This window comes from Drosophila teissieri, chromosome 3R (genome assembly GCF_016746235.2).
Source record: "Drosophila teissieri strain GT53w chromosome 3R, Prin_Dtei_1.1, whole genome shotgun sequence".
Taxonomy (NCBI): Eukaryota; Metazoa; Arthropoda; class Insecta; order Diptera; family Drosophilidae; genus Drosophila; species Drosophila teissieri.
This window is the reverse complement of record NC_053032.1, coordinates 9,312,174-9,332,675: the sequence shown is the minus strand read 5'-3', so window position 1 is coordinate 9,332,675 and position 20,502 is coordinate 9,312,174. Positions and strand designations below refer to the sequence as shown.

The 20,502-nt window shown below is 39.8% G+C and overlaps 1 protein-coding gene across 1 annotated transcript in view; it reads right to left on the bottom strand.

Moving 5' to 3' along the window:
- Positions 1–20,502, bottom strand: part of LOC122622229 (heparan-sulfate 6-O-sulfotransferase 2) — an 80,854-nt gene that overhangs the window by 52,025 nt on the left and 8,327 nt on the right. The gene's annotated exons all lie outside the window — the stretch shown is intronic.

Sequence of the window (20,502 nt, the reverse complement as noted above, 5' to 3'; positions counted from 1 at the left end):
TTCATGTATTATGAGTTATTGTTTTACAGGAGCTTCGCAAATGGTGCACCACATATTTTGACTGCCTTTCCCCTATTCTAATTTTTTCACTACCTCCAACTTGAAGCAACTTATACGTGTTTTCACTGCTGTTAGGATAAAATAATAAATCACAGAAAATATATGCGCCCGACACTCTTTACCTCGTTTCACTTTTTTTTACTGTAATGTTCGCTGCATATGAGTAAGTAGAGTGAGTATGTGTGTGTTCCGGAAACACGTCAGCATGTTATGGCAGCGGAAGCTGATATAGCTGGGATCGGGTGAGGTGGTGGCAGTCCAGCCAGGTTGCATGTAATGAGGCACTGATTGGTGCCTGAGAAATTGCCACTTGGAGAGCTCTGCTGATTATTTTGCACCATTTTATACGCTCGGGCTCCAACTTGTGAGCTAAATCAAACAAGTTGACACTTGCCACGCCCTGGTTTTTAGCACGGGCGCATGCATAACTTTTGTCACTTTATGTGGATGTGCAGTTGGAAGTGGCGGTGGCGTCAAGAACTTAACCTGCATCCTGTTGCAGTTGGCAGGCAAAATGTCGTAGAGCGACCAGACGTGCACCCCTGCCTTTTGGCCCATTATGCATTGTAACACTACTTTTCTTTCTACCATTTTTCCCTCTGCTTGGGAATTTTCGCAGCTCTGTTTCTCAAGTGGCAAGCGGAGCTGTCTTTCCCACGACTGCTGGCTGCACTTTGCATAACTTTGTTGCATACTTTTGAGCGTGTTTCGTCCCCGGATCGTGTTTCACAGCTCCCGTTGGAGCTGTTCCCCGGCCTCGCCTGTCCTATTCCGCTCTGCTCTGTACCGCTGCCACATTATGTATTATAAAAGCATGAACGTTATGCCTGACGTTTACTTAATGCTCGAATAACTCGGGAGCTGGAAAACTTTTCAATAATTACTGTGAAAAACATCACGGAGGCAAGCGACCTAAGCAGGTGTGGTTTGATTAGGCATAAAAGTAGTCTTGTGCGTTTGAAAAAAATTCGTAAAGTAAAGAATTGGATAGTAGTAAGATAGTATAGTAATAAGAGGTTTCTACATTTCTACACTACAAGACAAATAATTACTAAAAGATTAATAACTACGCAGCTAAGCCCCTGATAAATACAAATATAAATAAGAATGTGAGGCACGAAGTTAGGGGAATCCCATTCTTGGAATATATTCGCTTAAAGCAGCTTTGCAGTAACACTCCAAAGTATTATAATTTTCAATTCCAAGCAGTGGGCTACATTCTCCGCACCTTAAAGTCCTCTTATGTGAGGAACAACAACAAAAAGTCAACATCGCAGAGTCTTATCCTTTGAAATCCCCGCCGCCCCTATAAACACGAATATCTCGCCCGTTTAAGCCCGTCAAAGCTGCTGCAATTACCTTGTTAATACGCATAAAAATGCTCTAACAAGCGAGAACCAGAGACTGGAGCCCACTTTGAACCCAGAAAGTCGGGGAATCCCCTGTGAAGAAGCTTGCCGACAGCGACAAAACGCAATCAGATTAAAAAATAATGCAAAAAGAACCGAGTTTTCTTTTTCATTTGCCGTAACGCACAGCCGTTTTAATCCGCTTTTAATTGCCTGAAATCCAATTGGCGACCTACATAGCAACCTGGTTCAAAGTTACTCGCATCCTCTTGCCTTTTGCCTTTCGCCTCTGCCCAATCCCAATCTCAATCCCGCACACCCACATTCCGTAGCCCGTAAAATGGACAAGCAATTAGTAAAGTAAAAAAACAGAGAAACTAGTTTGTTGAACTGGGCTTGAAGGGGTCAAATAAAAACTTATTCCCGCAGTCCAGCTTAAAGGTGGCAAATTCAAAAAGTAGGCAACGAAGAGTGTTTCATCCAACCGCCATTGATGAAATTAATCTGGCCACAAATGTTTTATTTGATTTGCTAATTTACTAAATAAAATGAAGGAAGAACTTCCTTGGCAGTTGCATTTTTATATGTTTCCTAGCTGCAGAATACTTTAAGTAATTTCTATAAAATATATTCGACAGTAGACAGCTGTAAAAAATACAAAAATGAATTTTACAAGCGCAATATTTTTATTGCCAAAGTGTGAAATTTTCAGTGACAAGAAACCCCAATTTCGACCACAAGTTTGGTTTTTTTCCTAACTGGTTACTGGTTTTCCTTCGTTGTCAGTTGGCTTTGTTGACTCTTCTGCCCGCCTGCACTTGACATTATTCAGATGAAGGATAAATCGCCTTGTCGGTTTTCCGTATCAACTGGCCCATGCCAGTAACTGTCCCCAATTGACTTGGCTGAAATCAACGAGGCTTTGCTGTCATATTCGGTTTTTTCCCAGTAAGCTGTCAAAACCACTAAATTCTAATTGTAATGGTGCTGTGACACGTGCCCTAAAAAGTTACGTTCCCTTCTGCACTCTTCCCCGTGAAATGAATAAGCGTTACGTAATGGTGGAAGTATTTAAACAATAATATTAAATATAAAAATAAAAATTAAATTATACAATTTACCTATGTTCTGAAGGGCTTTAAAAATGGTTTGTATATACTACATATCTTACAAAAATCTTCCCTATAATTAAAAAGTAATTTTACCAAAATTTCAACTTCAACTAGTTCATTTATAAATTGCGATCCTGGACGACGCTAACCAACCCGCACAAATTTATTATCGCCGAGTCTATATGGGCGTCGTCCGGCGTGAGAATGATGATAATAAATTCTCGCACTAAAACCTGAGCGACATTCAACAAAATAATTACCAGCATATTTCGAATGTCTCACGGGGCGCACCCAGCCACAATTTATCATTTTGCTTCAGCTTTGGGCAAACTAGTGGGTGAACCGGTGGGTGAACCAGTTGGTAAATAGTGAGAAGGAGGGAAGGAGCAGAGGAGCTCATTTCATAACTCAAAAGCCTGGAGAGTCATTTATAAGGCTAGAAGGCGAAAAGTTGTTTTTTCCTGCAACTGGAGTGGGGTGGGAAACTTTGACTTGAACTTGTTATTTAACACTTTGCAGGCGAGGCGAGCTGACAACTGGGCGTGGTCAGAGGCTGTTAGAATGCGCATATATACGATCATATTAATACACATCAGGGCGGCGGAATGGAGGCATGGAGTTCAAAGGAGGCATGGGCCAACATGCACGGACACTTGAGACAGTCCGGAGTACTCGACGGGATATTTCGTTTGAAGTGCGAATAGTTTAGGCGAGCATTCGTCTCTTCTGCAGTGTGTGTGTGCCAGTATTCTCGGTTAAGCATGGCAAACACGTCGTATTAGTAATTAATTACACTTGTGTCAGAGTGCTAGACAGAGATGGGGGGAAGACAGAGAAGGGGGAAGAGTACGACTTCTAGACTCTCGGTTTGACATGTGATTATGCGCTTTTAGCATCTGTTTGCAAATTGGTACTACTATGCACATGTCCTGTCAGTTGTCATCTGTGCACTTTGAAATCACCCAATCGCATCAGATGGAAAACGTTGAACTTTGCGACTGCAACCACCTGCAGGTGTCAGTAATTTATTCAAATTCGATTTGAAAGAAATCCAAGAAAGCTTAATTTCTGTTTTGCAACAAATCAAGTACTGCAGCTTAAACATCGGAAATTGAAATCTTATGGATTACTTTTTTGGCCAACCATTTTATATAAGTCCTCGCACGATTTAAAACTCATTAAAAGGTTTATTTATGCTTAAGCCGCTTGAAAGATTGCAACAATTTTTTCGGGTAAGAATTTGCAACGTTGCCCTGAAAAGTAGGCATCATAAAGTCTGCGTAGAAACTTTCAAAGTTGGGAAAACTTTAAAGAATGCAGTAGAGGTAGTAGTTTCGAGTCCCCCCTCATAACTCCCTCTCATAACGCTTCACTTGCTCTCATTTTCTTTGGGTTCGCAAAAGTTGGCAAGGGGAAAAATATAAATTCTTTCTGCTAAGCGAATTTTTAGCTTAAAGCGCTTTCAAATGATTTGGCGGAAAGAGACGAAAAAAAGGGAGGATAAGGGACCATTATTTAACTTTTCGCTGGTTGTTTTCTTTTTTTAGGCGCCTCGTTACATCTGTCAGCAGCACACCTGAATTGGAGTAACTTTAACACGTGCTTACATAATGGATACAAGTCGGAGGTAAACGAAACCCCGTTTAACGAAAAAGCAAACAAAACTTTTTAGCCCACCTAATTGGTTTAAGGTCTGCCGGTTGAATAATTTCACTCTTGTATTTCTTAAATTAAGGCCTAATTTGATACGCTAGAACATTGACTTTGATGTCCTTTAAACTTTGTTTGCCCTTGTCGTATGCAAACCAATATTCCCATTCAAGACTTTCGTTTTCCGGCTGAGTTTTAATTGAAGAAATCATAAAATGGTGCTTCTACACAGCGACTGAGGAAAATGAAGCAATTAATTTGATTGAAATTGTAATTACAATTAACATAAAAGATTCCTATGATCCTTATTTGACTCGTTTTGTAAATTCCGAAAAGGCTTAATAGCATTTAATTTTTACAACCATTTTATTTATTGGCAATTACACTCGCTTAAAATGTTTTCAAATTTATTCGAAGCCAAGTTATTTATAGAGGCACTTGCAGATAAAAATGCTGGGTTTTGTTTTGTTTCGAACTTGATGAATAGAATATGGTTCATATCTGTGGTTGCCTACATTCAGAACAAATTTCCACATCCGCGTTAGTTACATCTCCTTGCAATCCTTGCAACACGAATGCAGCTGGGACCGCATCAGATTTGCTAGTAGGAAAATCTTTTGCCCAACCATAACAACAGCAAATGAAAGCCATGCCCACAATGCAGTTAAAACAAACAAAAGACAGCAAACAACCACCAGACGTCCACGGGCAATGGCCACCCACCCTTCAGGGATAAAAACAATGGAAGGGCTTTTCCCAAAACATAAATATCTGACCACCCACCGCCTCCTTTGGACATTGACAGGGTTGGGGAAAAGCCTTGAATGGTTTTCAGTCGCGTGGCCTTATTGGCTCATTAGTAAATGAACTGTAAATGAACGGCAAAGCCTGTCAAAAGATATGAAACTGGTAGCAAACCTTATCGGAACTCTTCTGTCCCCCATAACCTAACGTCTGCCCATATTTCCCCCTAATCCCAAACTTATTTGTTTTCAATTGACGTAATCATTGATAATGGTCGCGACTTGAGGTTAGACAATGGGCTTATAAAGGTTTCAAATTACCAAAATGTGCAAGAAATTAATTGCCTTAATTAATGAGAAATTTGGTAGTGTACATCCTTTTGGAATTGAAGTGTTTTTGGGTACATTTTATTTTTAAATACCTATGCTAACAATAATTTACCTTTCCTAACATCCCCATAATGATAAGAATTTCACGTAGCACGCGACACAATCGAAAATATCAAATGTTGACCCCTGAAGTTCAATAACCCTGAACTCTTCGAGCTTGTTGACAAGTTGGCATTTGACCAATTAGCCAATAAGTTGGGGTATACGTATACATTTTGAAAACAAACAGGGACTTTTCCTTGCGTGGTCAAAGGCAAAATATACACATCACGTAAACTCCTTCCTGTGTTTTGGCAAATATGCAGCACGGACTTCACATAATTACCACATTAAGGCTTTGAGCTCACACATAGAAGTCGTTCTAACCATATTAAAGGTAATTATAGTAATCAAACTAAGAGGTAGAGCAATCCATTTTGTGCAACTCGGGAAATCCAAAGTGCAGGAGTATAGCCGAAATGAGATACATTGAATTTGAATAATATTTCAGGGGAGGTTGCTTTTCCTTATACTTTAACTGAATCCTGCTCAAAATAAGAATTTAATGACAATATCCATTTCCCAGGCCATGGAAATGGCAATGCGATTCTGAATTACACTTCCAAACTTCCATTCGTATTCATAAACTATTTTCCAAACACTTAATAGTACTTCGATTGCGATTCAAATGGCAACATAACGGTGTCCGCTGATAGCCGATGCGGAGTCAGATAAAAACTGCGAGGACAGAAGTGTACGGTCATGTCATAATGTCGATTGGCAAGTGTGCCCCACAATTTGGCCACCACACGTATAGACTGGTATCCCCAGTCCCCAGCTCGTGGAAAGTTTTTTCGCAGATAAAACGCGAGAAAAGCGGAAAGACATAAAACCCGGGACAAGTTAAGTGCAATCATGGATTGGTCTAGTCCGCTGCCATGTGCCGTCATTAACGTGGCAACACGTTATTGTTTGAAGGCTGGCGGGGAAGGGGGCGAGGGCGGGGTAAGGTGGCGGTTGGATGGGGGCGTGGCACGAGGGGCGACGCTATAACCGCACATAATGGTGGGCCATTTCATCGAGCGGCCAGGAGAACGGAAAAGCATTGGAAGTCCGGGAAAATCGCGCTTTATATTCGCCATTTACGTGTTGAACATGGAATTTAATTTCTTCGGTAATTAATTGCAATCGTGTTGGCATTAGGTTTAATGCTCTAATTGGGCAGATGTTTGTCCGCTCTCCCACGTGTGTGTTTTGCGCGAGTGTGAGTGTGTGTGAATCCTGTGTCCTGTGTCCTGCGTCTGTGTGTAAGTGTGTGTGCGCGTTTAATGGTGTGTCCGTAGTGCGTGGTGTGCGTGCCTCCATATCAAATTGTTTGACTTTGGCTTTGCCATTTTATTTGTCAAGTCAGTGGACATTAAGATGAAATGCAATGCTCGCCTAATTGATTTTATGATTTGCTTAATTGTCTTGGCACTCAAGCACATTACTTGGTCTGTCTCTGCTCGAATTGAACTAAGTTTGCTTAGGCGGAGCACAGCGGGAACTCATTAACGGAAATTGCAATTTAATTTAATTAAGGTGCTCGGCAGTTGGATTGACTTTCCATGGTGTCTTACACAAATCTAAGTTCATAAGTATTAAAATATTAAACATCTACGTAACATATGTATATGTCGTTCTCGTAGCTTTGTTTTTTTTTTAATATCGATATTCAATTAAAATACTTAATATTCTTTCCAGTCAAATTAAGTTTGAAACAAATTAGGTAAATTTAAGCGTAAATTTTCCCGTGTAATATACTGTTTCAAATATTCTTCAATCAAAGTGAATTTGTATCAAAGTTTAAAGTTAGACTTTTAGAATTTAATATCGAGATTCATATTTTTTTACCCCTTTAGAATCATTATTAGATGCGAATCCATAGCTTACCTGAAAAGGCAAACAAAGAAAAGAATATAAATTAAAGAAATATATATTTAGTCATTAAATCTGGTTATGATGTATTTTAAATATAAAAGTATATGGATTCCCGGGTCATTTTGTTTGCTGCATCCCAAAGGCGAGTAAACCAAAACCAAGCAAAAAGCCTATTAAGTTCCACACCCACTCGCTCAAAAAAAGGCAAAAAAGGATGCCGAAAGAAAAACAGAGAAAATAAGTCTGAAAAAAGTTAAAGAAACAAATACTGGGAAAAAGAACCCTCAGAAGACCCTTATTATTTTTCATGCCTCCTTTCTTGGCGGGCGCTTAATCGTTAGTACCCGTTTGTCAAAAAAAACGCCTCAGACATAACTCTTTTAAGTTCACAATGTATATTTTAAGAACCAGAGATCTCTTGATTCGGAATTCTTTGGGTTGAAACAGAGCTACCATGTAGTACTTTGTGTTATCACACTCTAATTCAAATTTTTATCTTGTACATAGAAATAAGCAATTATTCATCTTGTTCAATTCCCGAATGATCAAAAGAATAATACGCGAAATGGCAGTAATCACCCAACACGAATGATGATATTGTGGGCAGCAGTGAAATTTGTAAACGAAAATATTCGATATCGGAGCATTATGCTTTTAATATTTGGCACAGCCACGTTTGCAGCTGCTAACAAAATCCAACTCACCTCGAAAGTAGACAACAATGTTGCTCGTGCCCCGTCATTAATGCGAAAAGAGTGTCAAAACACACAAAGACCTTTCTAAGCTGCCTCCTCGGAAACCCAAAAAACCCTTGAGGATGAAAAGCGTGAAACAAAAGCAAACTGTTCCCTCTACACGTGCCAGCATCAGCGGAAACGTCAACGTTTCGATGTCTACGACGACGCACTTGACGGAAAATTTGGCAAGACCTGCAAAATGTCTGCAATGTGTCTTTTGGCACAGGTACATTGAAACGATAAAAACATATATGTGACTGCTTAACATTGCAATATTTAAACCAGAACAACAGTATAGTTTTGTGTCCCAACTACAAGATACCCTTTTCTTACACACTGGAAGTGCGTCGAAGGTATGCAAGAGGCCAGGCAACTGAGTAATAGTTGTCAGTGCATGAGCAGCAAAATCAGTAGCCCAAGCAGGCACGGCATGAAATTAGAGGAAAGTAGCTAGAAAAGGATGCTCTGTAGGGATGGCCTGCGGTCCTAGCTGCCAGCTACTTTATGCCTTCCGTGCTTCCTGTGTCATGTCGGTTGACCGCAAAATTAAATTACAAGAAAACCCCAAACGAACAACATGGGCAAAAAGAACGGCTGCAAGCGAAAGCGAGCAATAATGCAGCCAACTAGGGAAGGAAGACAAGGATTTAAAACGTTAAAGTAGGACAGCCCAAAGTCGGAACAATAACCAAACTAGAAGCCACGGGAGCGGAAGGACTCGACATGGCGGAACAAAGTTTGGGAACTGTTTCAGCCGAACATGGTAATTACGTGTGTCCAGGCCAAACTGACCCCTTACACGTCATCACAACCGACGACTCTGGGCCATTAGTCCGTATTCGGTTTGGGTTTTTGATCCCTCCCACTCCGCTCCACGCCGCTCAATTAGCAATTAGTTTTATTTCAATTCAGTTTACTTAAGTACGAGAGCCCCACCCTAACCCCGTTCTACCAGTAAAATGGGGATTTGTCTAACTTTTGCAAGTACTTAAGAGCTTAAGGTAAAAAGTTTTTTGGGTCTTCAGTTTTTGCTTTTCATTTAGGTTTTTCGGGTCACAGCTTTGTCAAATGGCTTGTAAGGGCTGTCGGCCAGGTGAGCATAAAATAGGTTCAAAGGTACTTCCTCTCAGGCTTACTACCTTAATTAGAAAATAAAACGGAAAAATGGGATTATTTTTTAGTTAATTATTGGGTGGCTTCATAAGCATTCCTTAGCTCTCTAACAATGCATAAACTTTTTCAAATCACGAAGACATTAAATGTTCTTAAACAAGTGCTTTTCCTGCGAAATGTATACATATTGTATACATACATACATATTATGTATGTATGTATAATTAATTAATTGTTTATTAAACACTGGCAGCGTTTTCATATTAGCTTTAACTTTTTGTAACTAGCCGAGCACTCCTAATTGAGAGGGTCCTTGTAAGAGTCCTGAATGGAAAGTCATCGCCAGTCAACAACCTAAACCCAATCCCATATGCAGATGTACTTTTTAAGCAGACGGACAAAAGACTCAAGTTGGCCTTCGTCATCGTCAGGGAATGGGAGCTGGGAAGGAATCGAGTGAGCTGGGAGTGTCGGCGCCATCATTCGAAAAAAGCTGCCACATTGTCGCCAATAATTCAACGACAACGTCGGCGGTCATAAACGAAATGATTTATTAGCCGGCAAAGGCGGGAGATATCAAGAGATATACGAGTATGTATATCGAAGCCAAACCAACTCAACAAGCCGCTTAACGCGTCCCCACGCCTCTTTATCACATCACATATGGATGGATTTCTCGATTTTATCAATGCATATCGCAGGGATTTATTATCATTTGCAATCGGAAAAGCATAACGAATATGAAATATAATTAATGACACGACGGCGATATTCTCAGTATCTGTTTTGTTTAGTTAACTTATTACTGCTTCCTTTTTTGTGGTTTTCAGCTTTCTGTCTAGTCGCTGTGACATTTTTATCGCCCTAAACGGTTTGCATATGCTTAACACATTTTAGCGTTACTTGAGATTTTCTAGCCAAATTTTATTCGATTTTAATGAGTGTGTCTCGAGGATGGAAACGAAAATCTGGCGCCAGCATAAATTGTGTACGGATGTTTGCTTTTTTGTCCTCCGCCTTTTTATTGTTTTAGGCATTTGGCGCCACAATGTGCACAATATTGAATGAAAAACAAAAGCGTTGTTGCTGATTTTCAATGGCTATTGGAGTGTGTACCTATTGCTATTCAAATATGTTTTTAACTTGTAAGGGAACTTTGCCCGGAGGTGGGAAAATACAATATTGTGATTGCGTCTTTTTGGAAAACAATAAATATATTATTTGGTTATCAATTATTTTATCAAACCATCGCGCTATTTACGGCTAATCTAATCATAAAATGTAAATATGTTTTCGATTCGCAAGTGCGCACGCACATTATGGTTATACATTATTTTATCGAACCTCCGCGTTATTTTCGGCCAATATAATCGCAAATGTAAATATGTTTTCAATTATGTGGACAAACAAGCCTTAATAATAGGTATAATTTGATTAAAAATTTAAACTAGATATTTTGTCATTATTTGATTAAAGTGAAGCAATTGTAGGAGCGTTGTACTGTCTACCAATTTGGTTTTATTTAACTTTTTGTAGTCCTAGTCTTTATTTGGGCTAATGTAATTCATATTCTTAATGCCAATTATCTGGTAATAAGTGAACGCAATTCACCAATTTCCCTCGAGTTTGGGCCCAAACAAATTTGCACATTTATCGACTGCATAATTTACGAGCCGTCTAATTAACCCAGCTCGCAACTAAAATTTGCACCCAAAAAGAATGTAAATAAGCCGCAATTATGGCTGCTGTTAATTGAAGCAAAAAGTCGCGGAGCAGACGCAGTTTGCCAGGGAATATTAAGGCCCTATGCGGAAACTGTGGCGCATTGTAAACTAGGTAAATAACCGGCTCACACTCACACAGGCCCATGAATATTTCTGGGCCATTATAACAATTACTTGCACTTGCCCCTTTGCTGGCATGGCCCCAAAAAAGAATTAAATAAAAAGTAAAATGTAAAAAGTAAAAAGTAAAAAGAGGAAAATACGGACTACAAAAATTAACCAAAAATAGGAGAAAAGTGTAAAGAGTGGGGAAGTGAGTGAGGCAAGTCAAACACTCAAATGTTGGGGCAAGGCGAAGGCGCTAAAAACCCGAACACACTTTTGTGGGTAATGGGCTTTGGCAAAGACTGCCTGTCGCCCCATTTTCACATTTTTCCACAGGCTTTTTCGTACCATGCGGCGTATGTGTAATATCGTGCGGTGCAAGTGCATGTTGACTTTGGTTTTCAGTCTGTGTGTGTGCGAGTGTGTGTGTGCGAGTGTGTTTTTGTGAGTGTGAACAAACAACATACACACATGAAGAAACGTACACACTGACCTACATCGGCGCCTCAGTTGAAGCCCGCATTTCCTACAAAAACGAATTTTCCTTACGCAATTCCTCCTTTTTTCTGCTTTTTTGTTGTTGGTTGCCAGTCCTTTATTTGGAATTTTCCGTCTCGATGGAGGTCAGGGTAAAAGAAGAACCCAAACCGAACAACACATTGCAGGCCTCAACAAGTATTTAGTTAATGGAAATTATTAAAAATGAAAATTCTCGCCGCAATAACTCAGCGAACGGATGGAGCCTTCAGTGATGCAACTGCAATTTGTTTTCTTTTTCCACAAGCACCAATCGTTTTCCCCGCTTGACTGCCGGATCCGCATTCACTGATTTGTAACAAAAAATATGAATTTTTTATTGCCACATTCATTCTGAAAGGCGGGATATTGAAAACGGTTTTCGTTTTCACGCAAATATTTGTGTTATGGATTATTCTTGTATTTCATTTTTACGAAATTCTATTTAAGTATGGATAAGGTTCTTTACGCTGTTACCTGTTCGTGTTTAAAGGATTGTTCTTCAACTGTTCCTAAATGTGTAACGCTTTTTATACAAAATGTGTTACTAGTACCTACTTTGAATATTTATTTAACTTAACAATATTTCATGCTCTTTTCCCCGCCTTCTTTTATTGTTCTTATTTGTAATTGTGCATTCAGTAAGCATATCTAACATAATATAAAAATCTTGAAACAAGTTCTAGGATTCATTCCAAACTACAGCACAATCTAGCATTTTTCCAGGCTATTCCATATCAATACAATCTGTTGGCCAAATTAAGGCTAAATAGAATATTATCCATGAATGGCAGTTACCATTTCTGTGCTGCCTTTGTTCTAACCAACTAAATTAGCCGCATGGCTTAGTCATCGCTGTGGCTATCGTGAACACACATATTTTTGGCAAAATTACTTAGAATATTTTCCCGTCTGCCTCGCAATAAAATGAATCCTAGCGATTGCCATCGAAGGAATGACGGGAAGAGGACCATTTCAGCCTGACAAGGTCTGGAGTCCTGAAAATTATCCCCAAAAAAGCTTTTTGAACATTTTTCGAGGCCATTGCTATTTTTTTGTTCGCCGACGTCGTCTGTGTGGCTGTCGTAAACCAGGCGTAGGCTATTAATTTTATCACCGGGCCAGGTAGAATATTCTAGGACCAGAGTCGAGCTACCGCATGCCGTTTTACAGGATTCCGGATGGGGTGGGTAATTTTAATAAAATTTTCGTACTCGAAGCGTGGAACTGAAGCTTTTCATAATGTAGATTTTATGCTGATTCAATGTTTTCTTCATTTATTTCGGTTTTGCTATGTGAGTGAGTGGCACAGATTGAAGTTGGGCGTAGCGTTAAATTAAACGGAGGGGGGTAACAGAAATTGTTCGAGGCTTATGTGGCGCAGTCAATTTGTGTTAAATTTTATCAATCGCCGAGGGATAGCAGAACTTAAAGCATAAATCTCGTTTAGTACCGCCGTTTCCAGCTCCACACGGATAAGGTATCTCAAAGATACATACAGCCCCAAAAGCGGCAAAAGTTATAAATATTGATAAGGTTGGGTAAGTAGGATAAGGTGAACCAATCCACTGTTACATAATAAAGCGATCTGCCAAGATTGAGTTTGGCCTCATTTGGGATTACACACCCACAGAAGTCGTCAGAAGTCCCGTCTTATCTTAGGCCGAAAATTGCTTTTAATATTCAGTCGTAGAAAATTAGTTTTATGTGCGAAATGTTTCAGAAAAGGTCAAAGGTGAGCGAAGCATACAGCCTTCTGGGTAATGAAACGCAGCTGACGAAAAAGGTGGGTCGTATACGCAAATTACTAGATGTCGTACGGGTTAATTGAATTGCTGCGGGAGCACTGACACGTGTGTCACTGATAGGACGTTTTAGGAAAGTGCGAAATGTTTACACGTGGGGATAAAGTTAAATGTTACTTCTTAAATTAGAGGCTGCTATCTTATATCACAAAAGTTAAAGCAGCAAGTTTAAGAGTATGTATGTAACTATGTATGCCTTGAGTTTGTTACGACGATGGATTCATTACGTAACACGAGGACTGTTTCACTTTGTTTACCACTATTTTTAATGGTGTCACTACCATTTCAATTAATACAAAAAAATGTAGCTCTTATTTCCTTGTTCCACTTAAACTGCATCAAATCTCAATAGCTCAATAGCTCAAGCTATTAAACGACGCCAATAAAATGTGTAAAATCATTATAAACTATGCAAAACACTCAATTGAGTTGAGAGGCAAACGGTTCCAACACTTGGTAATTACTTGAATCCATTCCATTTTCTTCCCCGCCGGAGCACTTGGAGTAGTCAGCTTGAGCAGCTGCAGCTGCACTTCAACACTTCCCAGGCATGCAAATAATAAAGAACTAAGGAGCGAGAAAGAAGAGCTGGGCAGGAAAAGCCCGGAAAAGAAAGGCGGTAAGGGAATGCAAACAAACATAAAGAACAATTACAGAAAAGCTTATCGGCAATTAAAGAAACGCGCCCCACGGAAATGCAAACTCTTCACTGTGCCCCAGGTCAGTTCCCCTGAGTGGAGCCCAGTTCAGTTCAGTTCAGTTGAGTGGTGTGGAGTGTAGTGGAGTGGAATTGTGTTGAGTTGAGGAGCTCTAATCACTTGGTTGCCATTAATTGTTGCACAAAATGCCTCCTCCTTGGGCATGCAACACATGCGATAATTTCTGCAGTTTTCATGCAATTTAACTCAAAGCACATCGCACTTTTCAATTGTTGGGGACAATTTGCAGTTTAATGGCATAATTTATGCCATGTTAACGGCCAGCGAAAAGCGGCAAAACCGGGACTTGTGATGTGACATTTCTACTGGCAATTTGAATTAATAGTAGTTAATGTGTTCTGGCCTGCGAACAATGGTTCCCATCGCCATGGAGTTCACTGGAGCGACTGACGTACACATATGCGGATATGTATCATCCATTTACCCACCCGCAACCTCTATAACTAACCCCCTTTGGATCTCACTAGATGCTGACAACAAGATGGGGTAATGTTGAAGTGGCATTTGCCCCTAGCAGACAGCCAAACATGATTGATGGACGACTCTGGACGACGAGAGCGGGATTAAGATAATCGACATTTGCATAATATAATTTCCCAGTCCTAACGATCTGCGGGTTAAGTGAATTTGGGGAGATGTCATTGCTACACAAATTGAATAAATATTAATAAAGTCAAGAGTTAACGGATGTGTAGCTAACTAAGTGTAGTTCACTCAATAATGGCTGATTGATTGAAATCATTGTTTATACAACCATTTTAAATTAAGATTGGGATATTTATTGATTACGAAGTATTAAATTCAAAATTAAGTTTACTCAACTGGTTAAAACATACAACTCAAGGATGTTTGATAAACGTTTTCAATCAGCATCCATCACCATTTGAATTTTCAGCGCACTGCCACTTGAATCATTGCAATTAGCTGCACTTCATTGGAGATTGAGTTCAATATAACGCAGGTTATCAATAACTGGAATCATATTTACAAAGCAACCAAATCAGTGTTCTCATAGATGAACGTAGATACATGACACCTCCCTTTCGATGGTATAAATTATGTTGAATTTTAGGTACTTCCATGTACGTACATATGTCTTCCTTCAATTCGCTCTTGCGAACGTGAAACGCTCTAACACTTTTGAGCAATATGTGCACACCCATTTTGGCCCTGAACAGCGGTGGATAAATAGAAATCGATATTTCCTTCCTGATTTGACACCTTCCGTTGTCATTGTGGCAGCTGATGTCCTTCTTGGCTGCACTTTCAGGTAGATGTACTCCACACACAATTGCCGAGCACAAGCACAACAAGGTACGGCCACAAAGAAGGTCCGGGAAAATCAATAGAAACAAAGCCTAAGCCCCGGTTGGGTGTGTGTTTGCCAGGGTCTTGTGGGTCTCGCAAACAATGGCCACGTACCACAGGACTCAGGCAGATATTATCCAAAAGTCGGGCCAAACGTAGGGGAACGGAAAAGAACGTGTTAATAGATATTAGGCTGGTTGTTTGTTGTCCCTGTTCTGAGTACAGGAAATCGGGGCGTGACTGAAATCTCTAAATGCTGTTTTCAATTCCACCGAAATTTTCAAAGCATATTAACCTGTGGAGTTTTTTCTCTTTTTGTGAATCAAAGTTGTTAATTTTACCATACACATCCGTATGTCGATGGCATACGTAATTTCTTGGTTATGAATTCCTCCAAACGGGTCAGAACGATTTAAGTTTCGTTGGGGTCGGGAATTTTTAATGTCTTTTGCAAGATAACCAGTCAATAGTCCGGATGGTATTCGATTTAAATAGCCCCACTCAAATGGAGATCCTCTTGAAACCCGTAAACACAAAGCCGTCTTTGAGTTGTCTATTTTCGTTGCCCACCAAAAGTGCATTGACATTGCCACATTGCTAAATTCATTGGCAGCCCATGCCAATTTTAATTCGTCTTTTTTGCCTCTGCCGCCTCATTTCTTTTCTCCTATTTTTTATTTTTCCTGAACCCGCATTCGTTTAGCTCTCAAGTGACGACAAACGACCGAATGCCGAATGCCAAATGCCAGCCGTCGGAGTCAACGGAGTCAGCTTCACTCTTCGTTCCACTAAACTACCTCAAATGCCGCGTGACGCATGGAGACGATTTAATTCTTCTGCCCCTCATTGAAATACCCTATCTAGGGAATACTTACAGACACTGTGAAGTTGGGATTTTTGAATAATCTTTATCAGTTTTATCATTTATCCGTGGCATTTCAATTTGTTTCATTTGTTATGGGTTCAGTTAGTATAGAATAATATTGTAGTGCAATATAGCAAAGTATCGTACAGAAAAGTAAAGCAGCATAGTAAAGTAGTATAAAAACTGTATACCACAACAAATGTATACTCTTATTACTATAATTGGGTTATAAGGGGAATTTCAGGAGTTTACAGACATTTGAATAAACGAAATTGCCCATTAATTCGTATATTAAGGCATACGAACACTTATTGATATTGGGAAGTTACAGGAGTTTTTAATAACTAGAATCCAGTATCGAATATCTAAAATTGAAAGCAATAACCGTTCTTAAGTATAAGAAACTGTCAGCAGAAACCCCTCATAACTGTTTTATCAAGAGTGATGATCTGGCAGTAGGGTATCTGCATCAGTAGATCTTTTTCAAACTTTCCCCTTGGTGTTGTGTTTTACATATTTTGCATGTCTCCTGCGGGGCCTCAACGCCTCGTTGGCCGCCCAGTTGTCCAGCTCTCCGCCTCCGCCGTTCCCCGACCCCTGAGAGGCCATCCCATTCGTTTCCATCTCCATTTCCAGTTCCAGTAACCCCAGTAAGCATTTTAAAACTGCAGCAACAAACACAGCGGAATCGCATTCATATTCATGTGACAATTTGCATGAGATACAATGAGGCCATAATATGAGTAGAAGTCACCATAGAACTTTTGTTGCCCATGCTGAAAAAACAATTTTTTCTAATTTATGTGCCCGTTTACATAATACGAAAGAGGCGAATCCACTTTGCTGAATGGGCAAAGTTTTTGGCACCAATACTCGAATTGTTTGTGGCAGATTAAAAGAAACTCGATTGTGTTTGGAAGCATCAGTGTAGATAATTGAAAGAAGCTTTGGTTGATGACTGATAAGCCGATTTCAACTGTGGCAAAAGTCGAAAAACCATGACAAAAACTGCTGTACTTGTAATAAATAAAATACAACGAGAAACGCTAAGATTTTTGGCCATAAATGAATGTGAATAAACAACATACCCCAGTTCCCATTATTCCAAACTGCACAGCCATAGAAGATATACGCATAACTATGAAGTGTTCTTCAGTTGGAAAAATACGAGAACAGAGAATAAGCAAATCGAAAAGACAGAAGCTGCTTCCGTTTGGTCTCAATTGCATTTCTGTGTTCTCATGTGCGGTCCATGTTCGGGTTTGGGTTGGTTTGGTTTCCCCTGCCTCCGATTTTGTCAACATATGTTCAACATAATCACAAACAAGCTGGGGTATTACTTTAACACAAACATCATCTTTGAAGGAGAAAGAGGAAAAATCCAACAGGCAAAGGAGTGCGACCCGAAATTCCACTTGCTGCATTTGGAATTTAATCTGAGTAGATTCGATGAGTTCGAATTGAATCCCCTTCGGTTTGCGCAGTGCCTTTGTTTTCGTACTGCTTGTCGGCCACTTGAGCGGCTTATGCTAAATAGGCAAACACATTTTTGTAACAATTCTCGAAAGTCTGGTGAAAGTGAATGTGTGGCATCTAGGAGCTGTCTAAGTGCTCCATTGGCCCATTCGTTATGGGGCGATGAAAGTTGGCTGCACTTTTTGAAGTTGCGATGATGAATTGTTTGAAGCACTGGCGGACGGCAGCTGCTGATGGCCTGTCGGTCAAGATGAAAAGATGAGTGGCAAATGCGATTGAACCATAACAAATAGTCAGATACCCGAGCGGGAGTTTCTGGGGATCCATTAATGGATTTGGGACTATAAATACACTTGCGCCTTGGTATCTACCTAGGGAATCGTTTGATATTTCCATATAAATAGCCCTAGCATCGAACTATTGACATTTTGCACCGCTCACTCGAACTAAGTCCTCGGTCAGCTCGATTTCTCGAAACGATTTACGACTTCCGTGAGGCACTTTCAGTGGCCGATAGTACGCAATCGGCATTCACGGAGTGCCTCCGATTTAAATATACAAATCCGCAGACATACACCTAAACGTCTAGAAGACTGTGCGTGTTTGATATGCAGTTCATGTCTCGGATGTCTGCATTGATTGAAATTGCAAGAAGTAACCATGCGGTAGAAGAAATATACAGAGAAGCCTCCTTGGTTGGATTTCTTCAAAAAGAGATAAGCAATGAAAACCGTTCACTTACAATGTAAATTCATTTACAGAATTTCCAAGCCAAGTTAAGAAAGTAAAAGAAATTATTATCGAGTTTGCTGGTAGCACTTAACAGTCCGTGCCGTATACGCTCCACTGTACCATCAGACATATCACAAACAACTCTCGCACACTAAGAATGTGAGTTTAGGGGAGGGCATGGGGTTAAAAGAAATTGTGTGTGTGGGGTGTGCTGGTGGTGAGGGTGATGGAAGCCCACTCAATTCTGTATGGGAGGTCCAAGAAGAAGCTAATCTGATTTATCAGACTGAAAATAGATTTGTGCAAAAAGAAAATCCAAAGCGGATGAAGAAAGATATACCAATGAAAACGAATCCTAAAGATTAAGGCGGCATAAGTTGCTTTGCTTTGAAAGGAAACCATTTGAAGTAAATAAATTGAAAATTTGAATACTCGACGACTAGGCTTGAACAACTATCCTGCAATTAAACCTTATAATTAAGCCTCTTATCTCACGACCTCCCCTTGCACACTACAAATAATTAAATTACTTCAACACTTCAGACACAATACTGTCATTAATTTGAGCTAATTTGATATGCCCTCTCTCGAAAGCCACACCCAATAAATCACCGATATAAGCCCTTCATAAATCAACAAGAAAAAACCCTACTAAGGATATACTCGTATAAAGTATTTCTTGAGTTCAAGTGCTGGGAAACATCAAAAACATGTTTCGGTCAATAGCAATTCCTTACTTTACTGCTGCCATTTTTTTTCACTTTTCTTGTCGCTTCCACTTGAGCAATTAATACGTGAGCAAACTGAAAATTTGTCAGAGATGTGGTGAAGTGGGTGCTTTTTGAGGGGTGTTGTAGAGGAGAGAAACAGCGTCTAAGCCGAGTGCAAAACAGTGTTCAAGTGATGTATTGTTACCAAAAAAAAATACTACATGCTAGATTGCTGGGCCGAATTTAAAATACCCTGTAGGACCACATTTTACGAAAATTAAATTATTGGATTCTCAGATGAGAACCAAACTGCAAGTAAGAGCTTTTATGCCAAACTGAAACTTCGTTTGGAAACCAGTACACATTAATATTTATATTGATGCAAGCATATGTATGAAGCTATTACCATCATACCTACCCTAGTAGCGTTTAAAGGGAAAGCAGCCGTCATAACAGTTGGAGTGTGCAAAGACTTCAGATTTTTCTCATCTTTGGCTTCTGTTTCCAACGTCTGCCGATGGATTATTTTTATCACAGCTCACAAACACCCCACATAAAGAACGAAACGAAGAAGTTGTAAAAAAAAAAGAAATGCGAGGGGAGAAACACAGATAGAATCCATAAAGCGAAACATTTAGCAATTGCGAAACCCAAACACGCCCCTCGCATTGTCGCTGAACTTGATCTATATACGTACGAGTATGTATGTATATGCATATGTAGGGTAGACAATTGGAATGATTGTAATTATCACTGTCATTATTGCGGCGATGACGATGATTGAGTTTAGTGTTGGAGAATGGAATATAAAGCATTTTACGCAGCATGATGAATTGTAGCTTATTCTTGTTTTCCACGGCTCCGAGTGTAGATGTACTCAGAAAAGTATAGCATTGTCGAAAATCTGCTCATATTTCAATCAACCAAGCGGAAATCCTTTACGCCCCACCGCTCACCCATCTTGAACCCACCAGCCCCGTAACCACCCAACAATCCTCGTATAATAAATACTAACGGTTTTGCCTGGCTTTTCCAGCCAACTCACATTTTTGCAGCTCGTTAAATAGGCGACAGTCTAGAGGAAAGTTGCCCCCTTTCCCGCTTTTAGACACTCTGCATTCATTGTTGGTCCGTAGTCCGTAGACTTTTTAGTTGCTTGGCTTGGGTTGCATTGTGTGAAAAAGTTTTAATTGGATGCTTATTACACAAATTTGCTCGTTTTCTTTTCTGCCACACACTTTTTTCATTTGTTAGTGGAAGCTATGTGTATTTGTATGTGTTAGTTAGAAGCCAAACGGGCATAAAAATGTTAAAAGTAAGTTTTAATGTTTTATTGAAGCCAATAATGATGTAGAAAATTTCTGCACATCATTTTGCAACTGTGCATGTCGTTTATTCCCAAGTAAATGAATTTTGGTAAGCTTTTCGCATTAAAGGAGCTGGTAAAACAGCATTAAATGCTAAGGTCATAACGTAAATTGGGTTTATG